This window comes from Jaculus jaculus, unplaced genomic scaffold (assembly GCF_020740685.1).
Source record: "Jaculus jaculus isolate mJacJac1 unplaced genomic scaffold, mJacJac1.mat.Y.cur mat_scaffold_41_1_1322751_arrow_ctg1, whole genome shotgun sequence".
In the NCBI taxonomy this organism is placed as follows: Eukaryota; Metazoa; Chordata; class Mammalia; order Rodentia; family Dipodidae; genus Jaculus; species Jaculus jaculus.
In genome coordinates, this window is record NW_025423495.1 from 889,332 (window position 1) to 897,188 (window position 7,857).

Genomic DNA, 7,857 nt, shown 5'->3' on the forward strand with positions numbered 1-7,857 from the left:
AAACTTGATCATGATTGTGTTACAGATGAGGTCTGGGAAGACTTTATCATCATTGTGTTAGAGGTGAGTCCCTGGGGAGACATGACCATCATTGTTTTACAGATAAGGTCTTGAGAGTCATAAACATCATTGTGTTAAGAGATGTGGCCTGGTTAGACATGATTATCATTGTTTTACAGATGAAGCCTGGGGGGATCACTTGATCATCATTGTGGTAGAGATAAGGCTGTGGGACACATGATCTCACTTTGTTTCAGATGAGACCTGGGGAGACATGATCTTCAATTGTTTGAGATGAGGTCTGGGGAGACTTGATCATCATTGAGTTAGAGATGTGGCCTGAGGATACATGATCATCATTATGTTAGAATTCAGGCCTGGGGTGACTTGATCATTTTGTTACAGATGAGGCCTGAAGAGATATATCATTACTGTGTTACAGATGAGGCTTGGGGAGACATGATCACCATCAGTGTTTTAGAGAAGAGGCAGGAAGAAACATGAACATCATTGTGTTACAGATGAGACCTGGGGAGACTTGATCATCATTTTCTTACAAATAAGGCCTGTGAAGGTTATTTGATCATCATTGTATTGCAGATGAGGTCTTGGTAACATGATCATCATTGTGCTACAAATAAGGCCTGGGGAAACTTGATCATCACTGTGTTACAGATGAGGTCTGGGGAAACTTTATCATCATTGTGTTAGAGGTGAAGCCATGGGAGACTTGATTATCACTATGTTAAGGTTAAGACCTGGGGAGATTGATCATCATTGTGTTATAGATGAGGCTTTAGAAGTCATGATCATCATTGTGTTACAGATTGTGCCTGGGGAGGCTTGATCATCATTTTATTACAAATGAGGTCTGAGGAAACATGATCTTCATTATGTATATATTATGTTTTGGGAGACTTGATCATCATCACATTACAAATGAGGTCTGGGGAAACATGATCATCATTGTGTTAGAGTTGAGGTCTGGGGAGACTTGGTCATCATTTTCTTAGGGAGGAGGCCTGAGAAGACATGATCATTGTGTTTCAGATGAGGCCTGGGGAGACTTGGTCATCACTGTGTTTCAGATGAGGCCTATGGAGTTGACTTTATTGGCATAGGGTTGCAGATGTGGCCTGGTTTACATGATCATCATTGTGCTACAGAAAAAGTCTGTGGAGATTTGATCATCACAGAGTTACAGATGAGGTCTGGGGAGACTTTATAATCATTTTATTACAGGTGATATCAGAAGAGACATGATCATCACTATGTTAAGTTTGAGGCATGGATAGAATGATCATCATTGTGTTACAGATGAGGCGTGAGGAGACATGATCTTCACTATGTTACAGATGAGGCCTGGGGAGACAAGATCATCATTGTATTACAAATGAGGCCTGGGCAGATATGATCATCATTGAGCTACAGTTGAGGCCTGAGGAGAGATGATTATCAATGTTTTAGAGAAGAGGCCTGGGGAGTCATGATCATCATTATGTTAGAGTTCAAGCTTAGGCAGTCATGATCATCATTTTATTACAGATGAGGCCTGAAGCAATATGATCAACACTGTGTTACAAATGAGGCCTGGGTACCATGATCTTCATTGTGCTAGGCAAGCCTGGGGAGAATTGATAATCACTGCAGTACAGATGAGGTCTGGGGAGAAATTATCATCATTGTTTTATAGATGAGGCCGGGGTTGACATGAACATTATTGTGTTAGAGATGGGGCCTGGTTAGACATGATCAGCATCATTTTACAGGTGAAGCCTGTGGAATGACATGATCATCACTATGTTCATGATGAGATCTAAGGAGAAATAATCATCATTGTGATAGAGATGGGGCCAGGGGAGACATATCATCACTGTTACAGATGAGGCCTGGGGAGGCATGATCATCATTGGGCTACAGATGAGGCCTGAGGAGACTTGATCATTATTGTGTTAGAGATGAGACCCGGGGATACATGATCATCATTATCTTAGAGTTCATACCTGTGGTGATGTGATGATCATTTTGTTACAGATGAGGCCTGAAGAGATATGATCTTCACTGTGTTACAGATGAGGCCTGGGGAGAATTATCTTTATGATGTTACAGATGAGGCCTGAGAAGACATGATAAGCATTGTGTACACATGAGACCTGGGGAGTCATGATCATGATTTTGTTACAGGTGTGGCCTGGAGAGACATGATCATCATTGTACTACAGATGAGGCCCAAGAAGACTTGATCATCAATGTTTTAGAGAAGAGTCAAGGGGAGTCCTGAACTTCATTGTGTTACTGATGAGGCCTGGGGAGACTTGATCATCATTGTGTTACAGAGAGGTTTGGGGAGTTGTTGGGAGCCATTTTGGCTGGACTTGTATCCATATCCCTGGGCTTCTGGCCACAGGACATTAGCAAAACTATAGCAGCCTTCCTGCAAGTAAGATTGTGTATCTTCAGTGTGAAGCCATCTGGCAGCAAGACATTAGCATAACCATAACAGCCTACCTGTAAGCAAGATTAGGTATCTTCAGCCATTTGGCTGGTCCTTTGTACTGAGAAATGATTGAAATGCAAAAACTCTGTAACGGGAAGGTTTTTTGATAAGGAACTTGTAAAGCTCATAAAATCTTTGTCCATGGAAAAACTGTTTGTAAAAGAGATATAAAAAGGAATGCTGTGAAATAAAGGATGTCTTCAGTCCTGGCTTGAGGCCTTGCTTCAGCCCTGGACTAGGGTCCATGCATTCACTCTTTCTTCTGTCTTTCCTTAATTCTCACTCCCCATCAGGCTCGAACCCTTTCAGCTGGCAGGCTCCGGCAGGGAGTCTTTATGATAATTGTATTACAAGGAGGTCAGGGGAGACATGTTTTTCACTATGTTAAAGTTAATAACTGGGGAGATTGATCATCATTGTGTTACAGATGAGGCCTGAGAAGTCCTGATCATCATTGTGTTACAGATGATGCTGGGGAGTCTTAATCATCACTGTATTGCAAACAGGGCTTGAGGAGACATGGTCTTCACTGTGTTACAGATGAGGCCAGGGAAGACATGATCATCATTGTGTTACAGATATGACGTGGAGCGTCATAATCATGATTGTGTTACAGTTGAGACCTTTGACAACATGCTCATCATTGTACTACAGATGAAACCTGAGGAGACATGATCTTCAATGTTTTAGAGATGAGGCAGGGGGAGACATGAATATCATTGTGTTAGATATGAGGCCTGGGTAGATTTGACCATGTTGTTATAGATGAGGCCTGTGGAGATGGGTAACAAGATCATCACTGTGCTATAGAATAGGCCTGGGAAGTCTTAATCATCATGGTGTTACACATGAGGCCTGGGAAAACTTTATCATAATTGCATTGCAGATGAGTCCTGAGGAGACATGATCATCATTGTGTTACAAATGATGCCTGAGGAGATATGACGTTCACTATGTTACAGATGAGGCCCAGGCAGACATGATCATTGTTTTGCTACAAAAGTGGTATGGTGAAATGACTTTATCACCATTATTTTACAGATGTGGTCTGGGTAATATGATCATCACTGTGTTACACATGAGGCCTGGAGAGGCATGATCATCATTGGGTTACAGAGGAAGCATGGGGACACTTGATCATCATTGTGTTAGAAATGAGGCCTGGGGAAAAATGATCATCACTTTGTTATAGTTCAGGCCTGAGCCTTTATTATTAGGTTGATACAGATGAGGCCTGAAGAGATATGAGCATAACTGTGTTATACATGGGGCCTGCAGCGAATGATATTGAAGGGATTACAGATGAGACCTGGGGATGCATGATTTTTTTTTTCAGAAGGAGCTTTGATTTTTCTTTTTTTAATTTTTAATTTTTTATTAATTAGTTTTGTATTCAGCAAACACAGTCAGTTTGGTACCATTATTAGGCTCATCTGTGACCTACCCCCTTCCCTTGGCCCTTCCTTGTTGAGGTATATGGGTCATGCATTCTGGAGTTAACCCACAGTTATGGGTAGGATAAATGTCTCTGCATATCATGACCCAACATGTGGCTCTGACATTCTTTCCGCCCCCTCTTCCGCAAAATTTCCCTGAGCCATGTTGAGTTCATTTTTGGTCTGCTTCAGTGATGCGGTGTGGGGGGTCTGTGGGTCTTTGGCTCTCTGACTTGGTAGGAGTTGATTTTGCTCTGTGTTGATTTCCTTCCCCCTTGTGCTGGTACCCGGTTCACCAGGAATACAGCACGCTTGCTTGTTTCACCAATTTTTCTTAGTTTTAGGTGGGGCCCTTTTGAAGTATAATGGGGTGGCTCTCTCCTTAGGATCTACATCTATCTGAAACAGAGAAGCCGATTCTCCAATGGAGAGTGAGTTAGCACCAGGAAAAATGAGATAACCCTTACTTTTTTAATAGAAAATTTAATAGGTGTAGGCCCTCTTGTAGCCCCTGATTGATGGTAGCTTGATAATGGAGAGTGGGCTTATGTTTGGATATGGTTGTGACTTGTTTCCCAGCTCCAACTATGGGTCCCATATCACTGAGGGGATCAGTTAGCCAAATCAGAAGCAGCTGGTTCCCCACCATGGCTGTGTGCCACTATTGCACTTGTGTGGACATCACAACAGGTTATTTGCTGCTAGGTAGGTTAGACCATGAGTTGCTTGGACAGATATTGGTCATTTCCCCCAGTCGCCCATGTAGCACCTTCTGGCACTAGACACACTGATTGTCTGGGGACTGACTCTCTTCCAGCTTTCAGCCATGCCATTCCATTTTACATGTCAACCACATAAGGTGTCTTCAGCAGTAGGGTCTTACCACTAACCTTTGGTGGGTCATCAAGTACTTGGACAGAAATCTGTCTTTCTTTTAGGAGACCTTGTAGGTCTCTCTGATCAAAAGCTCACTGTGGATGATAGCCACATGCTGGTACTGGGAGTCACAGGTCAGTGCCCACTAAGAAAAGGAGGAAAAAGATACCTAATATATGAGAGAGAGAGAGAGAGAGAGAGAGAGAGAGAGAGGGAGGGAGGGAGGGAGGGAGAAAGGGAGGAAGGGTGAGGGAGGGAGGGAAGTTGTAGAAGATTAAGGTTTGTCTTCATCATACCCTCTCCAGTGTCTTGTGGTTCAGGTGTTCCCTCTAAGGGTCTGGTGAAGGTTCAGCCAGCTTGTCTGCCTTTTAGGAAGTAGAATTTTATGGTACCATTGCTATTTGGGTCTAGATTTGTGTTTTCCACCCCTCCGTTGAACTCCCCTCCCTCCCCTCCCATCCTATTGTCTAGTACATGAGATGCTTGCTGGGTATGTAAAGCATCTTGGGTAGATTAAGGTTAGGTGCTGTAGATGAGTGAGACTATGTGGCAATTTTTTTTTTCTGTGATTGGGTGAGTTCACTGAGAACAGATAACTAAGATGTGGTATATCTACACAATGGAATTCTATACAGCAGTAAGAAAAAAATGACACAAAGCAATTTGAGGAAAAATGGTTGAACCTGGAACAGGTCATTCTCAGTGCCATAGGCTTTTGATTAGGTTTTCAGTACCAGACATGCATTCCCTTCCATAGAGTGGGCCTTCAGTCCAATTAAAGAGCAGTTTGTTTCTCCCAGAGCAGATATGCCACTATTGCAGTCATTCAATCATTTGGCCTGTTTGGCTTTCTGTGTCCACTCTTTTCACTGCTGATGACTTCTGTCTCCCATAATGCTTCATACAGTGCAGCTTTTTCCAGCTTTCAGTTGGCTGGGCCACAGGGATACAGTTTTCTGCTCAGCACAAGCTTGATTTCTCAGTGACTTTGCTGCTCAGGAATGTGAAGTCTTCAGCAATAGGGTATTATCATATCTTTCTCATGAGAAACCAAGAGCTTTGGCAATAACCTATAATATTTGGGGGGGCAACAGGGAACTCCCTGGCCAACAGCTCAATGGGAGGCAATCCCATCCCTGGAACTGAAAATTTTCTAGCAACAATCTATGGCTTCTGGATGTGCCCTTTTTCAAGAAAGTAGATTTTAATATGTCTTATTCAGAATGTCTTGAATTTTGATTGACCATCCCCCTGCCCTTCTTTTATACAATCACTTCCCCTGACTTTGCTTAGGCTCCCCCCCACCCACGTAAACTGTTCTTCTACTTACATATATACAATACCATCCCCTTAAGAGCTTCATTCTCTTCCCTTCCTTATAGCCTTTTTTTCTAGCTTATAGGCCTCTGCTACTAATTTTTGGTTCCAGATCACACACAAGTCTATACGTTTGTAACTAGGATCCACATATGAGAGAGAGCATGCAATGTTTGGCTTTCTGGGCCTGGGTTATCTCACTTAGTATAATCCTTTCCAGATCCATCCATTTTCCTGCACATTTCATTTTTCTTTACCGCTGAAGAGAACTCCATTATGTAAATGTCCCACATCTTTATTATCCATTCAGCTGCTGATGGACATCTAGGCTCATTCCATTTCCTAGCTATTGAAACAGAGCAGCAAAATCATGCTTGTGCAAGTATCTCTAAGGTAGTGAGAAGAGTCATTAGGATATATGCCTAGGAGTGCTATAGCTGGATTGTATGGTAAATCTATTTTTAGCTTTCTCAAGAATCTCCACAATGATTTCCACAATGGATGTACCAGAATACATTCCCACCAACAGTGTAGAAGGGTTCTCCTTTTACTGCTTCCTTGCCAACATACATTGTCATTTGTTTTCTTGATGGTAGCCATTCTGACAGGAGAGAGATGGAATTTCAAGGTAGTTTTAATTTGCTTGTCTCTGATGGCTAAGGTTGTAGAATACTTTTTTAGATGTTTACATCCATCTGTATTTCTTCTGATGAGAATTCTCTATTTAGTTCCATAGCCCATTTTTTAATTGGGTTGTTTGATTTCTTATTGTTTTGCTTTTTGAGTTCTTTGCATATTCTGGATATTAATCCTCTGTCGGATGTGTAGCTGGCAAAGATTGTCTCCCATTCTTTAGGTTGTCTCTTTGCTTTATTCACAGTGTCCTTTGCTGAACAAAAGCTTTGTAATTTCACTAAATCCCAGTGATTGATTAGTGGCTTTATTTTCTGAGTATTTGGGGTTATATTTAGAAAGTCATTACCTATATTAATATGTTAAAGGGTTTCCCATGCCTTTTCCTATACCAATTTCAGAGTTTCAGATCTGACATTAAGGTTCCTGATCCACTTGGAGTTGATTCTTGTGCTGGAGAAAGAGAAGGTCTATTTTCATCTTTCTACATACAGATATTCTGTTTTCCCACCACCACTTCTTGAAGAGGTTGTCTTTTCTCCAGTGAATATTTTTGGCATTTTTGTCAAATATAAGATGGCTGTAGCTGCCTGGATTAACATCTGGGTTCTCTATTCTGTTGCATTGATTTTCATGTCTGTCTTTGTGCTGATACCATGCTGTTTTTGTTATTATAGCTTTGTAATAATAGAGCTTCAAATCGGGTCTGGTGATACTACCAGCCTTATTTTTTTTTAATTTTTATTTATTTATTTGAGAATGACAGAGAGAGAAAGAGGCAAAGAGGAAGAGAGAGAGAAAGAGAGAGAGAGAGAGAGAGAGAGAGAGAGAGAGAGGGAGGGAGAGAGAGAGAATGGACACACCGGGGCTTCCAGCCACTGCAAAAGAATTCCAGATGCATGCGCCCCCTTGTGCATCTAGCTAATGTGGTCCTGGGGAATCGAGCTGCAAACTGGGGTTCTCAGGCTTCACAGGCAAGTGCTTAACCACTTAGCCATTTCTCTAGCCCTACCAGCCTTATTTTTGTTGATCAAAATTGTTTTGACTATTCAAGGTTTTTTTGTACTTCCAAATGAAGTTTGGGATTTTTTTTTTTTT